This window comes from Giraffa tippelskirchi, chromosome 10, assembly GCF_054371585.1.
Source record: "Giraffa tippelskirchi isolate mGirTip1 chromosome 10, T2T-mGirTip1v1.2.pri, whole genome shotgun sequence".
NCBI lineage: Eukaryota > Metazoa > Chordata > Mammalia > Artiodactyla > Giraffidae > Giraffa > Giraffa tippelskirchi.
The window spans coordinates 40825914-40837387 of NC_137284.1; positions in this window are offsets into that span (position 1 = coordinate 40825914).

Sequence of the window (11474 nt, forward strand, 5' to 3'; positions counted from 1 at the left end):
CCATGCCTTTTTCCAGTGGACCACATTCTGTCAGACCTCTCCACCATGACCCATCCGTCTTGGGTGGCCCCACACAGCATAGCTTAGTTTCATTGAGATAGACAAGGCTGTGGTCCATGTGATCAGATTAACTAGTTTTCTGTATTTATAGTTTCAGTGTGTCTGCCCTCTGATGCCCTCTCGCAACACTTACCGTCTTACTTGGGTTTCTCTTACCTTGGATGTGGGGTATCTCTTCACGGCTGCTCCAGCAAGGTACAGCTGTTGCTCCTTACCTTGGACAAGGGGTATCTACTCACGACAGCCCCTCCTGACCTTGAATGTGGAGTAACTCCTCTCGGACATCCTGTGCCCATGCAGCCGCTGCTCCTTGGACCTGGGGTAACTCCTCTTGGCTGCCGCCCATGGTCTCGGGCATGGGGTAGCTCCTCTCGCTGCCGCCCCCAGGCCTCCAGCCAGTAACACTGAAAAAGCTGAACTTGAATGGTTCTATGAAGACCTACAAGACCTTTTAGAACTAACACCCAAAAAAGATGTCCTTTTCATTATAGGGGCCTGGAATGCAAAAGTAGGAAGTCAGGAAACACCTGGTGTAACAGGTAAATTTGGCCTTGGAGTACAGAATGAACAAGGGCAAAGGCTAATAGAGTTTTGCCAAGAGAACGCACTGGTCATAGCAAACACCCTCTTCCAACAACACAAGAGAAGACTCTACACATGGACATCACCAGATGGTCAACACCAAAATCAGATTGATTATATTCTTTGCAGCCAAAGATAGAGAAGCTCCATACAGTCAGCAAAAACAAGACCAGGAGCAGACGGTGGCTCAGATCATGAACTCCTTATTGCCAAATTCAGACTTCAACTGAAGAAAGTGGGGGAAATCACTAGACCATTCAGGTATGACCTAAATCAAATCCCTTATGATTATACAGTGGAAGTGACAAATAGATTTAAGGAACTAGATCTGATAGACAGAGTGTCTGATGAACTATGGACCGAGGTTCATGATATTGTACAGGAGACAGGGACCAAGACCATCCCCATGGAAAAGAAATGCAAAACAGCAAAATGGCTCTCTGAGGAGGCCTTACAAATAGCTGAGAAAAGAAGTGAAGTGAAAAGCAAAGGAGAAAAGGAAAGATATTCCCATCTCAATGCAGAGTTCCAAAGAATAGCAAGGAGAGATAAGAAAGCCTTCCTCAGCGATCAATGCAAAGAAATAGAGGAAAACAACAGGTTGGGAAAGACTAGAGATCTCATCAAGAAAATTAGAGATACCAAGGGAACATTTCATGCAAAGATGGGCTCGATAAAGGACAGAAATGGTATGGACCTAACAGAAGCAGAAGAGATTAAGAAGAGGTGGCAAGAATACACAGAAGAACTGTACAAAAAAGATCTTCACTACCCAGATAATCACGATGGTGTGATCACTCGCCTAGAGGCAGACACCCTGGAATGTGAAGTCAAGTGGGCCTTAGAAAGCATCACTACAAAGAAAGCTAGTGGAGGTGATGGAATTCCAGTTGAGCTATTTCAAATCCTGAAAGATGATGCTGTGAAAGTGCTCCACTCGATATGCCAGCAAATCTGGAAAACTCAGCAGTGGCCACAGGACTGGAAAACATCAGTTTTCATTCCAATCCCAAAGCAAGGCAATGCCAAAGAATGCTCAAACTACCACACAATTGCACTCATCTCACACGCTAGTAAAGTAATGCTCAAGATTCTCCAAGCCAGGCTTCAGCAATACGTGAACCGTGAACTTCCAGATGTTCAAGCTGGTTTTAGAAAAGTCAGAGGAACCAGAGATCAAACTGCCAACATCTGCTGAATCATCGAAAAAGCAAGAGAGTTCCAGAAAAAACATCTATTTCTGCTTTATTGATTATGCCAAAGCCTTTGACTGTGCGGTTCACAATAAACTGTGGAAAATTCTGAAAGAGATGTGAATCCCAGACCATCTGACCTGTCCCTTGAGAAACCTGTATGCAGGTCAGGAAGCAACAGTTAGAACTGGACGTGTAACAACAGACTGGTTTCAAATAGGAAAAGGAGTACGTCAAGGCTGTATATTGTCACCTTGCTTATTTAACTTATATGCAGAGTACATCATGAGAAACCCTGGGCTGGAAGAAGCCCAAGCTGGAATCAAGATTGCCGGGAGAAATAACAATAACCTCAGATATGCAGATGACACCACCCTTATGGCAGAAAGTGAAGAAGAACTAAAGAGCCTCTTGATGAAAGTGAAAGAGGAGAGTGAAAAATTTGGCTTAAAGCTCAATGTTCAGAAAACTAAGATCATGGCATCTGGTCCCATCACTCCATGGGAAATAGATGAGGAAACAGTGAGAGATTTTATTTTTTTGGGCTCCAACATCACTGCTGATGGTGATTGCAGCCATGAAATTAAAAGACGCTTACTCCTTGGAAGGAAGGTTATGACTAACCTAGATAGCATATTTAAAAGCAGAGACATTACTTTGCCAACAAAGGTCTGTCTAGTCAAGGCTATGGTTTTTCCAGTGGTCATGTATGGATGTGAGAGTTGGACGGTGAAGAAAGCTGAGCGCCAAAGAACTGATGCTTTTGAACTGTGGTGTTGGAGAAGACTCTTGAGAGTCCCTTGGACTGCAAGGAGATCCAATCAATCCATCCTAAAGGAGATCAGTCCTGGGTGTTCATTGGAAGGACTGATGTTAAAGCTGAAACTCCAATACTTTGGCCACCTCATGCGAAGGGTTGACTCATTGGAAAAGACCCTAATGCTGGGAAGGATTGAGGGCAGGAGGAGAAGGGGACGACAGAGTATGAGATGGTTGGATGGCATCACCGACTCTATGGACATGGGTTTGGGTTGACTCAGGGAGTTGGTGATGGACAGGGAGGCCTGGCGTGCTGCAATTCATGGGGTTGCAAAGAGTCGGACACGACTGAGGGACTGAACTGAACTGAACTCTTTTCCACAGTTCTTGGCAATATTCTTCATTTAATTCTTGGTTGTGCTGGGTCTTCATTGCTGCACGCAGGTTTCCTTGGTTGGGGAAGCAGGGGCTGCTCTTCCTTCCTCCCTGTGCATGAGTTTCTCCTCAGTGTTTCCCTTGTTGCGGAGCACGGGCCCTAGGCACGCAGTCTCCGTAGCTGCGGTTCACCGGCTCTCAAGTGCAGGCTCAGCAGTTGTGGCTCAGGGGCTTAGTTACCGCACAGCGTGTGGAATCTTGCCGGACTAGGGACTGAACCTGAGTCCCCTGCACTGGCAGGTGGATTTTCAACCACTGGACCACCAGGGAAATCCTCTTAGCAATATCCCAAGTGTAGAAAAGCCAAGGGAGTCTTCTCCTGTCTTCTTTCTTGTCACACGTGCCACCATAAATTGTTCATCAAAAAATAAAGAAAGAAGAAACAGGAGGAGGAGGAGCAGAAAGAGCAGGAAAAATAATGAAAGAAGAAAGAAAGGAAAAAGAAAACTTGAGATAAAGAGAAATAAAAGAAGGGAGGAAGGGGGGGGAGGAGAACTAAAAGAGAAAGAAAATAGCTCAGGGTAGAATTGTACAAAAAAAAAAAATCAGATTCCCAAGACTGTAACCTAAAATAAATCACACAACTTATGAAGAAGTTATCCTCAGATGAGGGTTAAAATCTATGTCAGTGTTCCAAAATTAAGACTCAGAGTCTCAGCTCAAGACCTCTCTTCTGATTTCTTGATGTTCCAGAGACTCCTGTCTGGTTTCCATGGTGACCACTTTCATGAGTCTTTTAAACAATAAGAAAAATCTATCTTACCATTTATTATCAGAACCTTAGGAGGAATCCTTCCTGCCTTCCTGGCATCCCAAGGAAGGTTGTCTTTGACTTAAATGCCCTTAACTTAGGTAATAAATTTTCATATCAATAAAAAAGTGTGAGTAAGAGAAGTAAAGAGGTATGGAGCTCGACAAGTTAATATTTTAGATAAATACATGATAGTTAGATGGAGTAAAATAGCCTTGTAATTATTTCTCTGATCAAATGCACATAAGCTTGGAGTTCCTTTTTCCGTGGAAACATAGGAATTATAATCAGTAAAGAGCCAGTGAGGAAACAGAACTGTTTTGAGGGAATAAGCTGTGCTTTAGAGGGATAAAGTTAATAACCTATAACCAATTTTTTTAGATTTTTTTAAATTTAAAACATTCTGAAGATGGCTCTCCTACATCAAATAATACTCAAAATATAATTAAGAAAGTTTCCTAGATACCTTGGCATTCTCTCCTATAAACATGTCCATCTAAACTTAAGCCCTTAATTTTTTTTTTGGATCCATAATTGTTGGCTCCAATTCTTTTTTACTTGATAATTCTATATATTTTATTATAAAGAATCAATTACCACTGAAAGCAGGTAAATAATACATTAAATCTAGATATGAGTAATAGGAAAAACTAAAGACTTTTCTTGTGTAACCTTGATATCTCTACTTCACTCATATTACTTGACTACTTTGCTACTCTGAAGTACTTAGCAGATCTATTTTGTTCCTAAAGTTCCACAAAGTTTTATAATCACAGAATTCCACAATATAGGTATTAACGGCTTATTGTTTGGATCATCCAGTGTTATTTCTAAGAACATATTGCCAATTTTATTTCTATGAATGCTCATTTTCTTCTCACTGTTATGTCACCATCTTTGTTTAGGATTTTGCTTAGGTTAGGACTGGCACATTTTAGCATCTGAACAAATCCTTACTGAATGAATGCATGCACTGATTTTCATTTTCTTTGATAAACCACAAATTCATGAAAAAACTGAAATTAATACCTAGTAAGACTATGGTTAAAAAAAACAGATCTTATAAAATCAATAGATATATGAAATAAAATGTGGTCACAGTGCTCTTTCAATGAACGTATTTATACCCAACATGTGATACATTTTGAATTGTTTAACAGACCTATAACACTAGGGTTTCTACAGTTTACGTTATGCTGCAATAATTCCAGTGCTGCAGTTTACTTTATGCTGCAGTAAGCCCAGATGTGAAAGCCTACCCATCTACACATAAAGACTTATTCCCATGTTTTATACGTGTGTGTGTATGTGTGTCCCTTAATGGAGCTTCCCATGTGGCTCAGTGGTAAAAAATCTGCCTACCCCTGCAGGAGACACAGGAGACATGGGTTTGATCTCTGGGTTGGGAATATTCCCTAGAGAAGGCAATGGCAACCCACTTTAGTATTTTTGGCTAGGAAATCCCAAGAACAGAGGAGCCTGGCAGGCTACAGTGATGTGGGGTTGCAAAAAAGTCGGACATGACTGAACAACTGAGCATGCACACATAACCCATAATACAGTATTTGATAAAAGGACTGACATAATTTTTAAACTTTCCATTGCTACTGATTATATCATGTCCTTTATCGTTAAATAATATTTAAAAACAGAATTATAGTATCTTCAGGTTTTAAGACATTTTTTAGAGTTTATAGAAAAAAAAACAGAGAAAGCTGAGCTAAATTTCAATTTCAGATTAATGAGTCGTTTTTCTAATCTAAGTATGTCCCAAACACTTTATGGTACATACTTACACTATATTTTTTTTTCTGAAATGCAAGTTTAACTGGGTGTCCTGTATTTTTACTTAATAAATCTGGCAATATTAATCTGTATATTCAAACTCTCTTTCGTTCTGGGAGCCTCACAGTCTAGAAGGCAACATGAGGAGCAAACAGTGACAATGTGGTGAGCTGAGTGCCAGGATCGAGCAAAGTAAAGTTGCCGCCCGTGGGCAGGTTACACTTTGAAAGCATCCAGGAGAAACAAATTTAGGATCTTGTGGTCAAATGTCAGAAAGCTGTGGTTACACATAATTACTTATACTAAAATTTAAATACATAAAACTGGAAAGCAAAAGCAGTATCACAGGGGAGGGTCATAACAAAATCCTTTCAGAAATTTTGAAACGACCCTTTCTCTTTTTTAAGGTGCCTCACAGACCTGCAGTTCATTATATCAAAGTTGATATCAAAGAGGCATCATCAAAGAGCAGCACCCAGACTAATACAACATAGCCATTGATAAGCTTTTTAAAATGCATGAAAGCACCAGTAATGAAGCCTGTGGCACTTTCTATGAAAATTTGGAAATAATTTTGATGAAAGGTCCTTTAATAATATCTGAGTCCTAGATAACAGCAACCAGGCTTTCCTCCTCTCAGTGTTTCTAACGTAGTACGCTGCCTTACACTGAACAATCAAAAAATATTTTTAGGATTAATGAATGAATGCCTCCTGTAGTTATTCAGTATATCCTCTCTGCTTTGTCTATTTCTTGGTTCCTTTTTCACATTAACTGGGATTCTCAGCCAGGAAGCAAACTCACAGGGACTGTGGAAAATGGCCATATTGTAGAATTTTCCCCAAGGAGTACTTACAACTAGAATCTTTGTCTATAATGACCAAAGAGGGTGGGAAAGTTGCGCTGGGTTTGAGTGTGCTTCACCATCGGGGGGAAGTAGTCTGATATAGACATAGAGGTATACGCACAGAGGCGCTGAAGTGCCTGATAACCCTTGAAGTCAGGTAGAAAGAGGCAGCTAGTTCCAGTTGATCTGCTGGGGCTCCAAGAAAAGGAAATATCCTGTATGCCTCCGGTGGAAATGGTCAGGTTAAGGTCATACAGTTTTCATTTTAAGACAGGTGTACTGGGTTTCATTCGATTCAACCCTAGGAAGACACTTCAATGTGGATACCATATGGCTAAATACGACATAAAGGTAGAGGGAAAGAGTGTCATTCAGGGGTATTAGATGCAGATTTATTCCAGGATGAATTAAGAGTCCCCTAAAGAATCAAATGAATAAGGAACACACTCATATAAAACTCAAAATAAAACTTGTAAGTATCTGCTAAAACAGTACAAAAAGTCCTACATAGTTCTTATTTATCCCCATGATGTCTGCCTCAATATTTATTTTAAATAGCAAATATAAAATTTAAAATCATTTTATACCACAAGGCTACAGCAATCAAAACAGTGTGGTATTGGTACAAAAACAGACATATAGATCAAAGGAACAGCAGAGAAAGCCCAGAGATAGAAACACACACCTGCTGTCAAATAGTCTTCAACAAAGGAGGCAAGAATATCAATAGAGAAAAGATAATCTCTTCAGCAAGTGGTGTCGGAAAAGCTGGACAGCTGCATGTAAGTCAATGAATTTAGAACACTCCCTCACACCATATACAAAAATCAACTCAAACTGGCTTAAAGACTTACATGTAAGATACAACACCATAAAACTTTTAGAAGACAACATAGGCAAAACACTCTCTGACATGAATTGTAGCAATATTTTCTTAAGTCAGTCTCTCAAGATGAAAGAAAGAAAAGAAAAAATACATAAATGGAACCTAATCAAACTTACAAGCTTCTGTACAGCAAAGGAAACCATAAACAAAACAAAAAGACAACCTATGAACGGGGAGAAAATATTTGTAATGTGACTGATAGGGTTTAATTTCCAAAATACACAAACACCTCATACAACTCAATATCAACAACAACAACAACAAAACATTTAAGAAATGAGCAGAAGACTTAAATAGACATTTTTTGAAAGAAGACATACAGATGGCCAACAGGTACATGAAAAGATACTGACATCATTAGTTACTAGAGAAACGCAAATCAAACTGCATGAGGTACCACCTCACATGGGTCAGAATGGCTATTATCAGACAGTTTGCAAATAATAAATTATGGAGAGGGTGTGGAGTTAAGGGAACCCTCCTACACTGTTGGTAGGAATATAAATTGTTGCATCCACTATGGAAAACAGTATGGAGCTTCCTTAAAAGATCAAAAATAGAGTTACCATATGATCCAGCAATCCTACTTCTGGGCATACATCTGGAAAAGATGAAAACTGTAAATTGAAAAGATACATGTAGCCCAATGTTCATAGCAGCACTGTTTATCATGGACACAACCAAAATACCCATTAACAGATAATTATTTTAAGAAGATGTGATATATATATATATACACAATGGAATATTATTCATAAAAGAATGAAATATTGCTGTCTGCAGCAACATGGATGGACCTAAAGAATACCATATTAAGTGAAGTAAGACAGACAAAGACAAATATTATATGATATCATTTCTATGTGGATCTAAAAAATAGTACAAATGAATTTATTTATAAAGTAGAAAGAAACTCACAGACACAGAAGGCAAATTTCTGGTTATCAAATGGAAGGGCAGGGGAGGGATTAATTAGGAGTATGGGACTAACAGATGCACATTACCATACATAAAATAGATTAACAAACCAAGGACTTCCTATTCACTCTACAGCACAAGCTGGAGTCAAGATTGCTGGAAGAAATATCAATAACCTCAGATATGCAGATGGCACCACCCTTACGGCAGAAAGTGAAGAACTAAAGAGCCTCTTGATGAAAGTGAAAGAGGAGAGTGAAAAAGTTGGCTTAAAGCTCAACATTCAGAAAACTAAGATCATGGCATCTGGTCCCATCACTTCCTGGCAAATAGATGGGGAAACAGTGGAAACAGTGACAGACTTTACTTTTTTTTTTTTGCTCCAAAATCACTGCAGATGGTGATTGCAGCCATGAAATTAAAAGACGATTACTCCTTGGAAGGAAAGTTATGACCAACCTAGACAGCATATTAAAAAGCAGAGACATTACTTTGTCAACAAAGGTCCATCCAGTCAAGGCTATGATTTTTCTAGTAGTCATGTATGGATGTGAGAGTTGGACTATAAAGAAAGCTGAGCAGATGCTTTTGAACTGTGGTGTTGGAGAAGACTCTTGAGAGTCTCTTGGACTGCAAGGAGATCCAACCAGTCCATCCTAAAGGAAATCAGTCCTGAATATTCCTTGGAAGGACTGACGTTGAAGCTGAAACTTCAATACTTTGGTCACCTGATGCAAAGAACTGACTCATTGGAAAAGACCCTGATTCTGGGAAAGATTGAAGGCAGGAGGAGAAGGGGACGACAGAGGATGAGATGGTTGGATGGCATCACTGACTCAATGGACATGAGTTTGAGTAAACTCCGGGAGTTGGTGATGGACAGGGAGATCTGGCTTGCTGCAGTTTATGGGGTCGCAAAGAGTCGGACACGACTGAGCGACTGAACTGAAATGAACTGATAAAGCACAGGAAACTATATTCAATATGTTGTAATAATCTATAATGGAAACAACTAAAAAAGTATTTATACATAAATACATATGTGTATATATAAATATTTATGTATATATATGTATTTACCATATACCTGAAACTAGGACAATATTGTAAATCAACTATACGTCAATAAGTAAATAAAATATAAAATTTACTTTCTTTTGCTTTTTATGTGAAATGAGGATATTTCATTAAACTTTCTTTGTGTTCAGTTCAGTCCTCACTTTGTTTTAAACTAATTGGTTTTGGTAAATTAACTTTCAGCTTAATACATTCTCTTATCCTTTGTAAGTACCTTTTTAGACAGCATTAGAGTTTAATGTGCTCAGTCATGCCCGCCAGGCTCCTCTGTCTATGGGATTTTCCAGGCAAGAATACTGCAGTAGGTTACCATTTCTTCTTCCAGGGGATATTCCTGACCCAGGATAGAACCCTTGTGAGTACCTTTATTTGACTTCAAAAATTTCTGAAAAAGTGATTAGTTTTTATAGTAAACAATTATATGAAGTACAAAAAATAAGAATTTTATATACTTCCTAATGTGTATAACTCTTTCCATTCTTTGTCCAATTGCATTGTCCAATACTCACAAATGATGCTACATAATAGTGGCAGTAAAGTGAAGTCGCTCAGTAGTGTACGACTCTTTGCGATCCCCTGGACTGTAGCCTACCAGGCTCCTCCATCCATGTAATTTTTCAGGCAAGAATACTGGAGTGGATTGCCATTTCCTTCTCCAGGGCATCTTCCCAACCCAGGGATCAAACCTGGGTCTCCCACATTGCAGGCAGATGCTTTACCATCTGAGCCACCTGGTTTTAGTGAGAATACTCTTTTCTAATACACATGGCACATCTCTATCTATTGCTACTTTGTCAGAAACAGATGCTTAACTCTGATCCTTTATGTAACATTTTTGAAGGTTTGTCATTTGTCAAATAATCTTGATAAAATTATGAATAGATTACCCAATAATAAAATATTCTTTCATTCTGGACTAGGTTTCATTTGATAATGGTTTATCATGCTTTAATTATTCTATTAGATTCTATTTATTAATTGTTTATTTAAAATTTTTGCATCAGTACTCTATTGTATTTGAGCAAACACTTTAAACTATTATATTATCAACTGTAGAATCACTTTTTGTATTGTGATAAATATATATAACATAAAATGCATTATTTTAACCATTTTAAAGTTACTCATTGGCATTAAGTACTAGGTAAGCATTTTAATCCCACAATTCATAATTTTGATGTAATCCTCAAAGTTATCTATTGCTAATTTTAAAAATAATTATGTGGAGGTTTTTCTTCTTCCTTTTTTGTTTTCTTCTGTTCTTCTTAACTTTGTTCTTTCATTAAAACAATCTCATGGACCATTCCTAAGTTCTCATATTTGTACATTGAAATAACCGGGAGGGTGGAAAAGAATGTCACAAATACAGCATGTGTCTTTTGCCTTGTATTTCATCCCTCTTCATATCTCTTTCATGTTTATTTTCTTATTTGAATCTCAAAACAGTTCCTATACAGGTAGGATGCCTATTGTAAACATTGGTTCATTTTTGTAAATGTGATATAACAATTGCAATGCATATGGTCATATTTGGACAATGTGCAATAAAAACAAACTTTAACTGTTTGTTTAAAAGAAAAACTGAATTTATCTACTTAATTTGAAGACAAGCACAGCATAGCCAAAAAAGTGTAGTGCTAACATGGACATTGCTATGTTCTTTATATTCACTACAGAAAGGACTAAACATGTAATCACATGTAGTCTTTGGTTGAAAGCTCTTTGGAAAAAAAAAAAGATATTTAGAATCCTTACATCATGTTCCTGCATAGCATTCTAGTTTTCGTCCCTGACTTGCTTTTTTTAAGTTAAAAATTATCTGATGCCCTAGACAGGTTTATCCCCCCCCCCCAAAAAAAAATGTAGATGGAAGCAAATGATTTAAATCACATTTAGCAATTTGGTCATTAATACTGAAGCCAAGCAAAATAATTACTGACTCACTCCTATTCATCCTTCAGGTCTCCGCTTAAAGAATTACTTCAACAGGGAAACCATTCATAACTCTTCCAGCCAAGTCAGGCACCCCTATTATATACTCTGTACACTCTATTCATTACTTTTGAAACCCTTTTTACAAAGAAACTAAATAAGCTTTTGTTTTGTTATTTATTTATGTGTGTTTCTCCTGCTAGAGTAAACTCCATGAGGACAAATAGTGTGACTCCTATTAATACATTA